Consider the following 16,836-nt stretch of genomic DNA (forward strand, 5'->3'; position numbering starts at 1 on the left):
GGAGGAATATATCTATAGACTTCATAGTAGAGCTGTCACCCTCTGAAAGATTCACAACGATTCTAGTTGTTGTAGACCGTCTGTCGAAGATGTCACACTTCGTGCCTATGATAGGTACTCCTTCCGCTGCAGACACAGCAAAGGCCTTCATAAGAGAGATAGTCAGACTTCACGGCCTTCCTGACAGCATTGTGTCTGATAGAGGGGTCCAATTTACTTCCCGATTTTGGAAAGAGCTCTGCAAAGTTTTGTCTATTGAAGTTTGCCTATCCTCTGCCTATCACCCCCAGAGCAACGGTCAGACTGAAAGGACTAATCAGACCTTAGAACAATATTTACGCTGTTTTTGCTCCACTTCCCAGGATGACCATCCTTGTTACTCCCCTGTGCGGAGTTCGCATACAATAACTCAGTACACTCAACCACCGATCAATCACCATTTTGGGCCAACTATGGGTTCCATCCTTCATTTCTACCTAATGTCATTCCAGAGACCTCAGTTCCAGCAGTTCAAGAAAGGATAAAATCCATTCAGACTAACTTTCAAACTCTCCGGTTAACCATGCAAAAGGCCCAAGAGGACTACAAGGAACAATATGACAAAAAGAGGGGGGAGAGCCCTAGCTTTAAGGTTGGAGATGAGGTTTGGCTCTCCTCGGCAAATCTTAAACTTCCTTGTCCCTCCCGGAAATTGGGACCAAGATTTATTGGCCCATTCAAGATTAGACGGGAGATTAATCCAGTAGCCTTTGAACTGTCACTCCCGAGTTCTTATAAAGTGCACCCTGTGTTTCATGTCTCCTTACTTAAAGCTGTTATCTCTAGTCCTTTTTCAGGAAGGAAAGAAGATCCTCCGCCTCCAGTTTCTGTGGGAGATGAAACAGAGTATGAAGTTGAGGCCATCCTGGACTGCCGCCGGAGAGGTAAGATCATTCAATTTCTTATAAAGTGGAAGGGTTACCCAGCAAAAGAAAGTTCTTGGGAACCTGCAGCCAATATACATGCTCCTAGACTTTTGCAGAGATTCCGAGTTTGTTACCCCGAAAGATGGGCCCGGTTGGGCATCCGGAGGTTGCCCCTTGGGGGGGGCACTGTCAGGGAAATGGCCGTGTTGTGGGCAAGTCTAGTGAGCACGCCCTGATCTTGTGGGCACACCCCTCCGGTCTATTTAAAACTGCCACTGACACTTGCAGTTTGCTGGATTATCAAACAGCTCCTTTGTTCCTGTGCCTTGTATACTCTGAAGACCCCTGCTTGACCTCTGCTCGGCTTGACCTGTGTTCCTGTTTATCTCCTCGCTCTGACCCCGGCTTGGCTGACTACTCTCCGATCTTCTGCCCTCTGTGTATGACCCGGCTTGTTCCTGTACCTCTCTCAGACTGTCTTTTGGTATCTGACCCGTGGCCTGGCTGCGGACCCTGTTCTTGGTTTACCCTGCTGTTACCGTTCAAGACTTCTCTCCGCACGGCTGCCACAACGAACTCTAGCTGGCCAACCAGCCAGCTTGCAGTATCCCTGGCAACCCATGCACCTCTATGCTTCACATTCCCTGTACCCAAACCAGGGATGCGCTGCACTCAGCAGCAAGGGGCGCCCTCTCAGCAACCTGGCCTCACACTACAGACTTGACAGCATCCAAAACATCTCCCGCTTGGGCACCACATGCTTGACCAGACATATGTTGACCTGCCATGCAGTTCGTTGGCAAGCGTACCTAAAAGACCCACACCAAAGAACAAAGAGGACCTCTCCTTGCTCCTCATCAGCTGAGATCTCCAACCCCACTATACCTTAAGTTCTCTCTGAGACCTGCACTGAGAGGAATGAAGGTTTAGAATTAGGTGTGTCACAGCCAAGTACTTGTGGGCAGTCTGCTATCGGTACACCGACGTCAGATTGTACCAGGCAAATTTCCCTGCCCCAGCTGCTGCACCGCCGAAAAAAGCTCACTCCCAGCCATCCACATGCCCAGCGGTTGAATGCTAGCTTGGCAAAATTGCTAGCACTTCAACTGCTACCTATCAGTTGGTAGACTCTGCCCCCTTCCGTGAGTTTGTGGAATGTGCGGTTCCTCAGTGGCAGGTACCCAAACGCCACTTTTTCTCACTGAAGGCAATTCCGGCTCTCTACAGGCATGTGGAAGGCAATGTCCATGCCTCACTGGACATGGCGGTCAGCGGTAAGGTGCATATTACCGCTGACTCATGGTCCAGCAGGCATGGACAGGGACGTTACCTAAGTTTCACAGCGCATTGGGTGACTCTGCTGTCAGCTGGGAAGGATGCAGGACAAGGTGCAGTAGTGTTGGAGGTTGTTCTGCCACCATGCCTCCAAAATGCTACTACTGGTGATTCTGACACACCTCTCTCCTCCATCCCCTCCTCTTCTTCTTCCTCCATGGCCTCTTCCTGTGCTTTGTCCTCGGAACCAGCGGTGCTCCGTAGGCGTTCAAGGGGCTACGCAACTACGCAGGCCAAAAGATGCAATGCAGTGCTTGAGCTGGTGTGCTTGGAGGACAGGAGCCACACTGGGGCAAAGGTTCTGTCAGCTCTGCAGGGGCAGGTTTACAGGTGATTGATGCCACACCAACTTAAGGCAGGAATGGTGGTTTGCGACAATGGCACCAACCTCCTCTCTGCCCTCCGACAGGGACAAATGACCCATGTGCCCTGTTTGGCTCACGTCCTTAACTTGGTGGTGCAGCGGTTCTTGGGTAGGTACCCGGGCTTACAGGATGTCCTGAGGCAGGCCAGGAAAGTCTGTGTGCATTTCCACCGGTCATATAATGGCAGTGCTCGGCTTGCTGACCTCCAAAAGGAATTTAACCTGCCCAAGAACCGCCTTATCTGTGACATGCCCACCAGGTGGAACTCAATGTTGGCCATGCTGCAGCGGCTGCACACACAGCAGAGGGCCATCAATGAGCACCTGTGCGACTATGGCACCAGGACAGGGTCAGGAGAGCTTGTTTTTTTTTCCCCACGCCAGTGGGCCATGATCAGGGATGCATGCACTGTCCTGTTACCATTTGAGGTGGCCACGAGGATGGTGAGCAGTGACAGTGCATGCATCAGTGACACTGTCCCCCTTGTCCACCTGTTGGAGCACACGCTGCGTGGAATAATGGACAGGGCACTTGAGGCAGAACAGAGGCAGGAAGAGGAGGACTTCCTTAGCTCTCAAGGCCCCCTTTATCCAGACAGTGTTCCTGCGTGCCCGCTGATCACACAGGAAGAGGACGAGGAGGAGGAAGAGGACGATTGTGTCAGGATGGAGGTAGAGCCTGGCACTCAGCATCAGCAGCAGTCTTTAAGGGATCATTTACAGTCCAAAGAAACCCATGGACTTGTACGTGGCTGGGAGGAGGTTGCTGCAGATCATTTCGTCCTTAGCGATCCAGAGGACTCCGGACCGAATGCCTCAGCAAATCTACGCTGCATGACCTCCCTGATCCTGCAAAGCCCGCGTAAGGATCCTCGTATTCGTGGTATCAGGGAGAGGGATCAATACTGGCTGGCAACCCTCCTTGATCCACGTTACAAGGGTAAGGTTGCAGACCTTATCTTGCCATCGCAGAGAGAGCAGAGGATGAAACATCTTCGGGAGGCCTTGCAGAAAAGTCTGTGCAACGCGTTCCCAGAGACTAGGAGGTTACAAACTCCTGTTCCTTGACAACATGTTGCTGAGGCTTCGGTCAGTCAAAGAAGGAGCAGTGGAGAAGGTGGCCGTCTGACCGATGCGTTCAGACAATATTTTAGTCCGCAGCCCCAAGGTATGATCGGTTCCAGCAACCATCGCCAGCGTCTGTTTTACATGGTGCAGGAATACCTAGGGGCAAGATCTGACTTGGACACCTTTCCCACCGAAAATCCTCTGGGTTATTGGGTCTTGAGGATGGATCACTGGCCAGAGCTTGCACAGTATGCAATTGAGCTACTGGCCTGTCCTGCATCCAGCGTTCTTTCGGAACACACATTCAGTTCTGCTGGAGGATTTGTAACCGATCACAGGGTGCGCCTGTCCACTGAATCGGTCGATCGACTGACCTTCATAAAAATGAATCAGTCTTGGATCACCACCAGCTACCAAGCACCTGATACTGATGTAACCGAATCATTTTTTTTAAATGTCAGATCCCTTCAAGACTGCCTATGCCAATGCTGAGTGACTATCCTGTTATGCTGATTGACTATCCTCTTCCTCCTCAATGGTCATGCTGATAGCTTGTAAGAATATTTTTGGTTCTGGGCGCTGCCACCAGTGGCTAAGGCCCAATTTTTCCTTGTCAAAAGAAGTTTATTGAGTATACAATATTATAAAGATACATAAAGTAAGTTTACAAGGATCTATAAAGTAAGCTCCTTGTTTTACAATAGGGTTTATATAGGTAAATATCATGAAATTTCAAATATTAAACATTGGGTTCACGTAAACCTAAATTAAAGATATATATCATTTCCTTAGTTACTTTTGTAGGTATTTAAATGATTTATACCTACTATACATATTGTTTACAGGTAGAGTGTATATAGGTCAAATAAATTCTGATAATGAGCTTTAATCGTAAGGTGGAGAAAAGGAAAGAGAAAGAAGAAAAAGAGTAGAAAGGCAGAGGTATGGTCCACAAGGTTGTCCCGCTCGTCAGTTTATTATTCTTTTTAGTTCTCTTTGAAGCCTTAGAATGGGTGTCTCTGTAAGTCATTTAATCTGCTACCATGGCAACAGGACAGAGTCATTAAAGTTTGACAGGAACTGTTGTTTTATCCAAGGATTCCAAAGTTTTTCAAATTTTGGAATTTGATTTTGATCGATGGCTACCATCTTAGCATGGGACATTGTATTATTCATTCTGTGAATTGTTTCTGCTAGTACCAATGTAGGAGATTTCCATGCCTTGGTCACTGTTTGTTTTGTAGCCGTTGTTAGTTGGATCATAAGTTTGAATTGAGAGAGTGTTAACCATTCCGGTTTTAGATTAAGTAAAGTTATATAAGGATCTGGTTGTATTATTTTTTTAAATATTTTAGATGCAATCACGAAGACTTCCTTCCAGAAGGTTTGGATTACTGGGCACATCCACCATATGTGTAAATGTGTGCCTATTTCTGGGCATCCTCGAAAACAAAGAGCTGAGGTATTAGGTGAATATTTTGCCACTCTAGCGGGTACAAGGTACCAGCGAGTTAGGACTTTATAATTTGTCTCCAGTGCTAAGATGTTGGGTGAAGATGACTTAGATGTGAGCCATATGTTAGACCAGTCCGTGTGTTCTAAAGTTCGTCCCAGGTCCTCCTCCCACCTCTGAACATAAGAGGGTCTATTAAGATTTGCTACTCCATATAATTGATTATAAAGTGATGAAATTGTACCTTTAGCAAATGGATCTTTTGTACAGATTGATTCAAAAATGGATAATTGGGATAATGGTGTATCCCCCTTTAGGAATGGTGTATAGACATTTTTGATTTGGAGATATCTAAATATCTCAGAGTTTGGTAGATCATATTTTTCTCTAAGCGATGGGAATGAAAGGAATGATTTAGATGCTATGAAGTCATTTAGTGTCTGAATGCCTGATGTTGTCCAAGCTTTAAAAGAATTTGGGTAGATCCATGACGGATAAAAGGCCGGATTTCTGATAAAAGAAAAGAGAGGATTGTGTGGAGATTGTAACTGATATTTGGTTTTTAGTTTATTCCAGAGAGATAAGAAGTGTTTAGTTATGGGATTATGAATTTTAAAGCAGTGTTTAGGATCAAGCCATAATAAGTTTGATATTAATAGAGGGTCATTTTCTGAAGCCTCTATAAATACCCATAATGGGATTTCCTGTTTTGCATGGTATTTGGACAGACTGGCCAAATGTGCTGCTCTGTAGTAGTTAGTAAAATTAGGGTATCCCAGGCCTCCTTTATTTTTGGGAAGATGTAGTGTGTGTATAGGTATACGTGGTTTAGAAGAGCCCCATATAAACGAAGTTGCTCTTTTTTTGTACTATTCTCAAAAAATAGGAAGGAATTGGAATAGGGAGGACTCTGAATAGATAAAGCAATTTGGGTAGAATAGTCATTTTGATTGCATTAATCTTCCCTATCCAGGATAAAGGAAGTTGCGACCATTGTTTTATTAAATTTGTGATCTGTCTTAATACAGAAGGATAATTGGTTGAGAATAAGTCAGAATGAGATGCTGTTAAATGAATTCCAAGATATGGGATTGATTTTTCTGCCCATGTGAATGGGAGTGCAGCCCTAGCCGGGATCAACTCCATGTTTGTGAGTGAAATATTAAGCACTAGGCATTTCTTGGGATTAATCATAAAGCCGGATAGGGCTGCAAATCCATCAAGAGCTGGTATTAAGTTAGGACCAGAGACCTGTGGTGATGATAGAAAAAGTAATATATCGTCTGCAAATATACATAATTTGTGTGTGATACCTCCTACTTCAATGCCAGTTATAGTTTGGTTTGTTCTGATGTATTGGGCCATGGGTTCGAGTATAAGGGCAAATAATAAGGGAGATAATGGGCAACCCTGTCGGGTACCTCTTTCGATATTAAAGGCATCAGATTTGTATCCAGCATATTTTATATAGGCTTTGGGTTTATTATATAATGCTTTGATCCATGTTAAAAAGTAGGGTCCAAAACCCCATTTTTGTAATAAATATTGCATATATTGCCAGGATACTGTGTCAAATGCCCTCTTAATATCGAGAGATAGAAAACATAAAGGGATTTTCCGTTTTTTAGCAATATGTGCCAATAACACTGCCCTGCGTATATTATCGCCTGCCTGTCTATTTGGCATGAAGCCTACTTGATCTCTATGTATTAATTTTCCTATAATGCTATTGAGGCGTTTTGCTATTATTTTTGCTAATAATTTAATATCAAGGTTTAACAGAGAGATAGGCCGATAATTCACACAGGAAGTATCATCAGAAAGGGGTTTTGGGATCATACAAACAATTGCCATTAGTGTTTCTTGCCGAAAAGAATGTCCATCTAGAAGCTTGTTAAAAGTTTCAGTGAGAATGGGAGAGAGTATTTCTGAGAATGTTTTATAGTATAAAGCCGAGTAGCCGTCTGGGCCTGGTCTTTTGTTAACTTTTAGGTCTTTTATGGCGTTAGCAACTTCATCTATAGTTATAGGCTCATCCAAACTGCTTTTTTGATTCTGAGATAACTCAGGTAAGGTTATTTTTGAGAAGAAGGATTCAGCCTCTGTAGGATTAAATTCATTGTTTGTCTTGTATAAAGTTGCGAGATGTGAGTGAAATTTATGGACTATTTTAACTGGATTACAAGTATAAACATTTTTTGATAATTTCAAACGTATTGGTTTGAAAGATTTGTTAGTTGAATTTAATGCCCGAGCCAAATATGTACCTGGTTTGTTTGTATTCATGTAGAAATTGTGTTTGGAGCGTTTGAGGGATTTATCAACTGACTGAGTGAGAAATAGATCGTATTCCAATCTAGATTTTTCCAGATGAGATTTTGTACTCTGAGATGGATTATCTTGGAATGATATGTAGGCTGCATTAAAATTGAGTTCTAGTTTTTTTGCTAGATTTTTGCGTTCCCGTTTAAATAGTGCCATTTGTCTTTGTATTGTACCACGCAAGACAGGCTTATGAGCTTCCCACAGTGTTATTGGGGAGATGTCTGTTGTATTATTAATTGATATGTATTCCTTTAAAGCTTGTTCAATGGCCATCTGATGTAGTGGGTGTAGCATTATGTCCGGTAAGTACCACGTTGGGTCATGCGCTTTTGGTATGGCTGAGGCTATAGTAGTGTATACTGCATTATGGTCAGACCACGGAATCGGAATTATATCTGATGCAATAATTTCTGGTATCATTCCTATTGTCCTATAGAAAAATATGATCTATTCTGGTGAAGGTTTGATGAAGGTGCGAGAAATAAGTGAATTTCTTTTTCATTGGGTTACTTTCTCTCCATGAATCTACCAGATTGTATTTGGAAAGAAGTTGAGAAAAAGGTAATCTAGAGGTTATTTTGGATGGTGTAAAAGGTGATTTATCTAGAAATGGGAGGAGGACCTGGTTCGAATCCCCACACATTATCACTGTTCCTATTTTGTGTGTATTAATCACTTGTAATATATGTGAGAGGAATGGTGTAGGTTGTTTGTTAGGAGCATAGTAGGAAATCACCGTGATTGCTGTATCCATTATATAACCCATGAGAATCAGGTATCTACCTTCTGGGTCTTTAATTTCTGATGATAAGGTGAATGGTGTGGATCGGTGAAATGCAATTAGAGTTCCCCTTTGCTTGGTACAGGCAGAAGCCGTGTAAATTTGTTGATAAAAAGGAGAAATATATTTTGGAGTAGAATCTTTGGTGAAGTGTGTTTCTTGGAGGCATACTATGTGAGCCTTCTTGTTATGGAAAGTACGGAAGGCTTTGGTCCTTTTTTGAGGGACATTTATTCCCTGAACATTCAGGGAGAGTATATTCAGTGGTGCCATGGCAACAGATCAAATAGTTTTGACTTACTTTTTGTTATGCAGAGCTGACTGCGCAGATCAACCTGTGTGGACTGAAGAGATGAAAAGATAGAAAAGAAACCAGTGAATTCTGGAGTAAAGAGTAAACAAAAAACATATGAGATTAGATGATACATTGTATAAATTATTTTTTGCAAGTAATCACAATTTACCCGTGAAAGAGAATAAATATCTCTCTCAGGGGAATAAGTGCCTTCGTCACACTCCCACATAATATGGTTGGGAGAATGAGGAGGACTAATGGGGGTACACGGATCTTCCGCTTACAGGAGAGAAGTGCTATGTCAAAAGACATCAAAATGATGTTTCATTAATTGGAGTGCAGAATATAGTTTTTGTTGAAATTATTTATTCCAGGGTGGTTGTATATGGTTAATTTTGCCCTAGGCTAAATAATTCAGTTAGAAAGGTACTGTTAATAACTTTGGTATTGATGAAGATAGTTTGAATTATTTTGGGATTTTAACCCTTTTAGAGTAAACAATTACATATTTTATTCATATGTAACTGTTTAGAAATGTTAACTCATAAAATTGAGGTTGTATTGCTTCAGATTAGAATAAACAAAAACATAATTCTAGGAACTAGTTAGGTAATAATATATTTGTTTTAAGAAAAGAAAGAAAAAGCTTCCATTACTTCTGGATTATTGAACATATTTGTCCTAAAAAGTAATAAATCTATTGTTATTACCTGATAATATATAACTGAACAAGAATTTCCTTATTTCACTTATATATTCTAAGGCTATATGAATCAGAAGTAATAAGAAATATAACTGGAATGTAACATGATCCCACACAGTGTGTGACTATCAGAATGCAGTTACATTCAGTTATAAATATAGTTTTTTTTATAGAGAACCATCTCTTAGTATAATAAATGAAGAGATATCAGGAATTAGGATGTCAGTCCATTGAATCTTCTTGGTCCATGGATGATGTGGCATAATGACCTCTTTTGTGAGAATGATGATTCCCATTTTGTTCTGAAATTTTCTGGGTACTGCCTGAAGGTGAAGATGATGCCATTCTTCTGTGTGTGGGAGTGTTGCTGCTTGTGGGTTCTGTCAGATTTAATTTTAAAAGGGTTTGTTGTAGTTCATCTGCTGATCTGCTTCTGTAAATTATACCTTGGTAGTTAAATCTGACTGAAAAGGGGAAGCCCCATTGATACACAATGTTGTGGCGTTGCAGTTCCATTAGTTTGGGTTTCATGGATCGTCTTTTAGTAATAGTAAGTTGGGATAGGTCAGCAAAAATTTGATAATTGTGTCCTTGAAAATTAAGTTCCTTTTTTTCTCTTGCAGCAATTAGTATTTGTTCTTTCGTTCTGTAATAATGAAATTTTGTGATTATGTCACGTGGGAGTCCATCTTTCTTTTTGGCTGTGAGGGCTCTGTGTACTCTGTCCAGTTCTAAATGTTCAATAGGGATATCTGGCTTTAGTTCTTGCAATAGAGCAGTAATAGTAGATTGCAGGTCTGTCACAGTTTCAGGTATTCCCCTTATGCGCAAGTTTGAACGTCTGGCTCTATTTTCGTAATCTTCGAGCTTAGTTTGAAGTATTAAATTCTCTTTTTTTAATTGTTCCAATTCTGTTATATTTTCTTGGGTTGTAATTTCAATTTCATCCATTTTTATTTCTAAGGCTGTGGTGCGGTTTCCCAGCTCTCTTATTTCTTTGGTTAGGCTTTTTGTTATTTGGTCTGAGGTTTGTTCTAAAGCCTTATGAAGCATCTTTTCAAATTGTAATAATATTACTGGGGATGCTGAGGAGGCTTGTGGAGAAGTTTGTGAGAGGATTTGTTCTGTATCTGACTCAAATGGAGAGTCTTGCTGTGACATTTTCTGTCTGTGAGAGCGCCCTGATGCTGTATCTTGTGAGGTGACTGGAGCTGCTTCAGCTGCAGTGAGTGCCTGTGAGCTCTTTGTGAGGTGATTTTTATTTCTGCCACGGTTTCCTCCCAGTACCATATTTCCTGCCCAAACTTTCACAGTTTGTTCTCTGGGGCAAAAAGGTTCAAATGGATACCTTTTGAGCCTGCAGGCTCCGCTTTGTCCTTCTCTTCTCTCCTCAGCGGTGTGGAGCTCTAACAATGCATGTCTGCTCCGCTAGGCTCCGCCTCCTGCCCCCCAAGGCCCAATTTTTCAGCCCCTGTTTAACAGGAGCTTGTAATTACAATTTTTGATGCAATATTTTGCAAGGAGGGTTTGTTGCTGCACTCAACTAGAGTATTTGTGAGGGGTTGCAGTGTTGTGGCACCAGCACCAGTGCCTAAGGCCCAATTTTTCAGCCCCTGTTTAGCAGGGGCGTGTAATTACAATTTTTGATGCAATATTTTACAGGAGGGCTCATTCCTGCGCTCCAACTAGAGTATCTGTGAGGGCTTGCAGTGTTGTGGCACCAGTGCCTAAGACCCAATTTTTCTGCCCCTGTTCAACAGGGACATGTAATTACAATTCTTGATCTAATATTTCACAGCAGGGCCCGTTTCTGCGCCCACCAAGAGTAACTGTGAGGACTTACAGTGTTGTGGCACCAGCACCACCAACACCTAAGGCCCCAATTTCTGCAGAGTATATAGGGCAGGCCCCTACTTTCAAACATCCAACTTACAAATGACTCCTACTTGCAAACGGAAGGAGACAACAGGAAGTGAGATGAAATCTACCCCTAGGAAGGGAAATTCTCTCCTGTAAGAGTTAACATGAGAAAAACGTGTCTTCTTTCCACTGATGCTTTATCACCAATCCTTGTTTCACTAAAAACCCCAGATTGTCAAAAAACATTTGTTATTGGGACAGAAAGTGAGGTAAAATCTTCTGAAGAGGTGCACAGACAGCAAAACAAATGTCACAGGGGTGATAACCCTTCCCTATGTTTTCCAAGAAGCTTAAAAATAGATTTTTTGGCTGGAGCTAGACTTTAAAAATGTACCAGTTCAAAATTACAAACAGATTCTACTTAACAACAAACCTACAGTCCCTGTCTTTTTTGCACCGCCTGTATACTGCTGTTCAGAGGGCCTGGGGCCCCACGCCTTTCCTTGTTTAATTTGGGTGCGGGGTTCCCCTTAATATCCATACAAGATCCAAAGGGCCTGGTAATGGACTGGGGGGGTACCCATGCCATTTGTCTCACTGATTTTCATCCATATTACCGGGACCGGACATTACATTAAAGCCGTAAGTAGTTTTAAATTACTTTTATTACTTTAAAAATTTCATTTTGTGCAGGGACTGTTCTAAGCACGGGAAACACGCGCCACTTTACAGGCATACTATGGACACCCCCCTAGGTACAATATTTAAAGGAATATTTCACTTTTTTTTCACTTTAAGTATCATTAAAATCACTGCTCCCTAAAAAATGGCAGTTTTTAAAACTTTTTTTTGCATTGATACATGTCCCCTGGGGCAGGACCCGGGCCCCCAAACCCTTTTTAGGACAATACCATGCAAATTAGCCTTTAAAATTAGCACTTTTGATTTTGAACGTTCGAGTCCCATAGACTTCAATGGGGTTCTAACGTTCGTGCAAATTTTCGGTCTGTTCGCAGGTTCTGGTGCGAACCGAACCGGGGGGGTGTTCGGCTCATCCCTACTTCTAACCATTCTCTGCTGAAAAGGGGTTGCAGGAGTGCAAAAGAATTGCACTCCTGTGACCCATTGGAGAAGCCCAGACAAATGTCCTCAGGTTGGACTTCTACTTTAATGTTGAAAATATGCTACTGTTGTGGCTACTCTTGTGCATCAAAAAATATATAGTTTACCTTAGTGTAATAATCAGTCTTTCAGTAGGTGAGATAATCCTTCTATATGATGTGTTCTGTCAGTCCAGATGGATGGAAACCAGCCCAAGCAATTAGTGTTAATAAAAAATTATTAAAGAAGGTAATTTACTATATTGAAAATAAGAAATATCAGCCAATGGTAGCTACACGCAGACATTAACCACTTCGAGCTTACCATATGCAAATATGCGGCCTCTGATTAAAGAGGTTGTACCGGGGTGATGCATGCAAGTTCACCCATCACCACAGTACCATTGTTTTGGGTGAATGGTCGGCATTATTTGGATAACAGACACATGAAGACTTTATCTAGGAAAAGATACAGAATAAAAAAAATATATATATAAAAATAAAAGGCTAGTTAATATGTGCATATCCACATATGTACTTAGATTTCGATAGATATCCGGGTATAGTTGAAAAACTTGTCCTCATAAGCACGCAAATTCTCATACATGGCCCAGAACTGGCCTCTGTTATCTCTATTAGCAATGATAGGATGTATCCAGTAGCGACATCTTCTTCTCATCCTCATCCTACACTTCCTCTCTTGCTCTTCCATCAACACTGCCACACCAGCTGTTATGACAGCTGTTATTAAATAATGCAAAGAGAACATTGCGGTCACAGGACACAGGGAACAGGGAATCAGGAAGAGAACAGGAACAACAATTATGTCACAAGAGCTATTAGCTCTGATTAGCCACAGGCAAAGTCACCTGTCCTGGAGGCGACTTGAAGTTGCGTTGTAAGTCGTTCAAAGTCATGCTGAAGTCACCTCCAAATCGCCTCGCAAAGACGCGCTGTAAGTCGGGTTGCCCCTGTGTGAACCGAGCCTTACTGTTAGGCCCCTTTCACACTGGGGCGGTAGGGGGCGTCGGCAGTAAAACAGCGCTATTTTTAGCGCTGTTTTACCGCGGTATTCGGCCGCTAGCGGTGCGGTTTTAACCCCCCGTTGGCGGCTGAAAAAGGGTTAAAACCACTCGTATAGCACGGCTATAGCCACGGTATTGCCGCGGTATAGCCACGCTGTCCCATTTATTTCAATGGGCAGGAGCGGTTTAGGAGCGGTGAATACACCGCTCCTTCACCGCTCCAAAGATGCGGCTGACAGGAGATTTTTTCTTCTCCTGCCAGCGCACCACTTCAGTGTGAAAGCCCTCGGGCTTTCACACTGAACAAACAGTTTTGGGGCTGTTTTGGGGCGGTTTGCAGGCGGTATTTTTAGCGCAATAACGCCTGCAAACCGCCCCAGTGTGAAAGGGGCCTTAATCATCAGCGAGGCTCAGTTAGAAGCTTTGAAGCTGAATCTTGTCCTCGCCACTAGAGATTGCAGTAAAGGAAAGAAGAACTCAGACTTGCCCTTCACACCACTACTACCTGCTTGGGATATAACTTTGTTCTTTTGTCTATGCCTCCTTCCCAGGCCTAGTTTCCTTTTTATTGTTTTTCTTCTCTCTAACTGATCTTTCAAATTTGATTTCTGCTCTGTTTGGCTTCTAGCTAACCATGCTTTGCCCACAGTGACTCTTGTTCACATCCTAGGGGTTTCAAAAGCCACTGTAGGTTGTGACATAATAAATTGACAAGGTTTTCATTTATTGGATGTTGTAGGTTGTGACTAGGGATGAGTTCAATGTTCAGTCTGAAATCAAGTTTGGCTGTTCAGGCATTTGGGAGCCAAATGTCATACATTTTTTTTTGTTTGCATGGGGTTCCCCTTGACATCCATAACAGACATTGTATTTTTAGGGAGGACCCCTTGCCATTTTTTTTGTAGGTCCCCTACTAACATCTATACCAGATCCCCATTTAGGATAAGAGTCTGGTATAGATTTAGGTAATCCCAGTTGCTTTGTTTACAAAAAGTGGTAAGCAGGGGTTGTAATTTACTGGTAGTTTAACCCTGTTAGATAGATTGTTTTGTTGACATTTCATTTGTTTTTCCTTTGGAGCACTGTAAGGCACCTGTACCGAACCTGTACAATATTAGACTGGTATATGTAAAACAAAGGTTGCTCACCCCAGGGAACATTACACCCACTACCTATCCCCAGCTCACAGAATGTTCTTACTTTTTCACATGACAATATTGTGGGAGATTAGCATAAATGCATTGCTGAACAAGTGTAGATTATAACATCCCAAGTGTATTTAAGGTGTCCTGCATCCACCTTTTTAGCAGCAAAGCAAAATCCACCCACACTGAGGTACATACGGTGAACTAGACAGGGATCTGCTTTCCTGTGTGTCCCATATGCTGTCTACTTCTATAGCCTTTTTACTGAGCAACAGAACCTGGTATACACATGGTGCAAGTACAAAAAATACCTATTGATCCTGCCAGAAATTCAGCAAGCTTGTACCTTCCTTTGTACTCGGCCTCTGCTGCACTAAATTTAAACTGTGGTATCAGCTCTACCATTTTTGCTTCTTTGGACTACAGACTACCTCCTTCTATGTTATGGAGCAGAGGTGTAACTATAGGGGCTGCAATTGCAACACAGCCTTAGGCTTCAGGGGGGTCTTGAGGCCCCCCTGTCATATTTGGTTCAACACCTGGATAGGAGGGTTAGCAGTGGCAGCATGTAGAGTAACCACTCTCCTCCATTTTCCTTCTGCAGCCTCTGAAAGACAGCCTCTCCTCCGCTCTCTCCCACTGGCAGTCAGCAGCTTCAGGAGGAAAATGGAGGGGATTGGTTACTCTATATCAGGGTTGGGCAGCCTTTGAGAGATGGAGATCTATTTCAACAACACTGGTGAAGTCAAAATCACCAGGCACAGTGTCCTATTGTTAGGGCAGGTTCACACCAGAACGTAGTGCCAGAAAGGCATGTTCCATGTGTGTTTCCTGCACAGAGTTCAAAATGCACTGTCTTTGTGAATTACTCCAGGTGATAATACATTTTAACCCCAAACTTAGATCGCAAACGTAGTGTTAGCCGACACAAGATCGTATGGTACAGCAGTATCATGCAATTTGGCATAGTGCATTTTTGAAAGTAGGGCATGCTCTACTTTTTGTACAGTCTGATGCAATTTGCAGCCAGGTCCTGGTTTATATCTCGGGAGAATTTTAAAAAAGACAGTAAGACCGACCTTTTTTCTTCATAACATATTTTTACTCAGAACAAAAGTAAAATAAGTATTACAAGAGAGTTCAAAGTTTAAGAGTGAGTTCTAAAGAGAATGCTAGGTTCACCACTGCATTCCTGATCTATGCTGCCTCCTGTTCTCCTCTGTTCACTGATGATGATAACAGCGACAGTAGAAGAGGTGGGGGGGGGGAGAGAGAAAGACTGGGACATAAAAGCATGGCTGAGGAGAATGGAGGCTGGATGGAAAGAGAAGGACCAGCAGCTAGAAGGCAGAGGTCATCGGCACAGGAACCTCTTCACGGTCTACCAATCACCTGCCCGTAGTCGACAGGTAGATCGCGATAGACGGATTGCAGACACCCTCTCTATATGCTGCTCCTGCCACTCCTCCTATCCAGATTTCTTGTTTCCTGCTGCCCCCGGGCCCCTTTGTGCTCCGCTGGTCCCCCCCCCCCGCAGAACTTCCGGCTTCCACTTCCTCTCTCCCGCCAGCTGCTGTGGGGAATGCTTTCAGGATGGAGAGCAGGGGAAAGTGCCAGAAAATATTTCATTCACTGGCCCTTTCCTTTTCTGAATCGACACAGTGAGGGATCGGTACTAATCACTCCTTTGTCCATTCATAACTGAGGCATAGTAAACTGGGTTTTCAGTGCTTCAGTTTGTGAATGAACAGGAAGCTCTGTACAGCTCTGTACTCAAAGGTGAAACATCAGAGGTCTGTTTAGACCACTGATATTTCACCAAAGCCCCCCATAGGGCTTCTTAAAATGTATAAAAAATAAACATGGAAAAAATAATAAAATAACATTTTAAAAAATAAGAAAAAAAAAGAAAAGAACAAAAATAAAAGTCTACTGAATCCATCCACTGCCCTACTGACTACATCCACTGACATACTGACACCGTCCATTGCTTTACTAACTGTCATCATTCACAGTCCTGCTGACACCAGTGGCTGAACTACCAGGGTTGCAAAGGTCACTCTTGTGACTGTGCCCTGATATCCTGCAATGGTGGGGGGGGGCCCAAGACTGCAGAACATGTGAAAGGATCCCACTGTTGGACCATAATAAAGGGCCCAGCAATGGGAGTAAAGGGCCCCAGGCTCGGAGGGAAGGGTTTTCATGATTTCTTGCACTGGGGCCCTGAAGGTTCCAGTTACATATCTGTTGTGGAAATGAAGAAAGGGGGAAGGCTCCAAGAAGCCATAACACATTTTCTGTCATAGAATGACAACACCCCTCTTCTATAGGTAAAGTACTGTGAGTAAACACAGAAGTGTTTTATTGGAAGTATCACCAAATGAAAAAAAAGAAATAAATAAAAGCCTAACAACTAAAAAGAAAGCCAATGCAGCCATTAAAACTAATGATTGGTAAGCTGCTATACTTTAATTAAT

This window comes from Aquarana catesbeiana, linkage group LG03 (genome assembly GCF_042186555.1).
Source record: "Aquarana catesbeiana isolate 2022-GZ linkage group LG03, ASM4218655v1, whole genome shotgun sequence".
Lineage (NCBI taxonomy): Eukaryota > Metazoa > Chordata > Amphibia > Anura > Ranidae > Aquarana > Aquarana catesbeiana.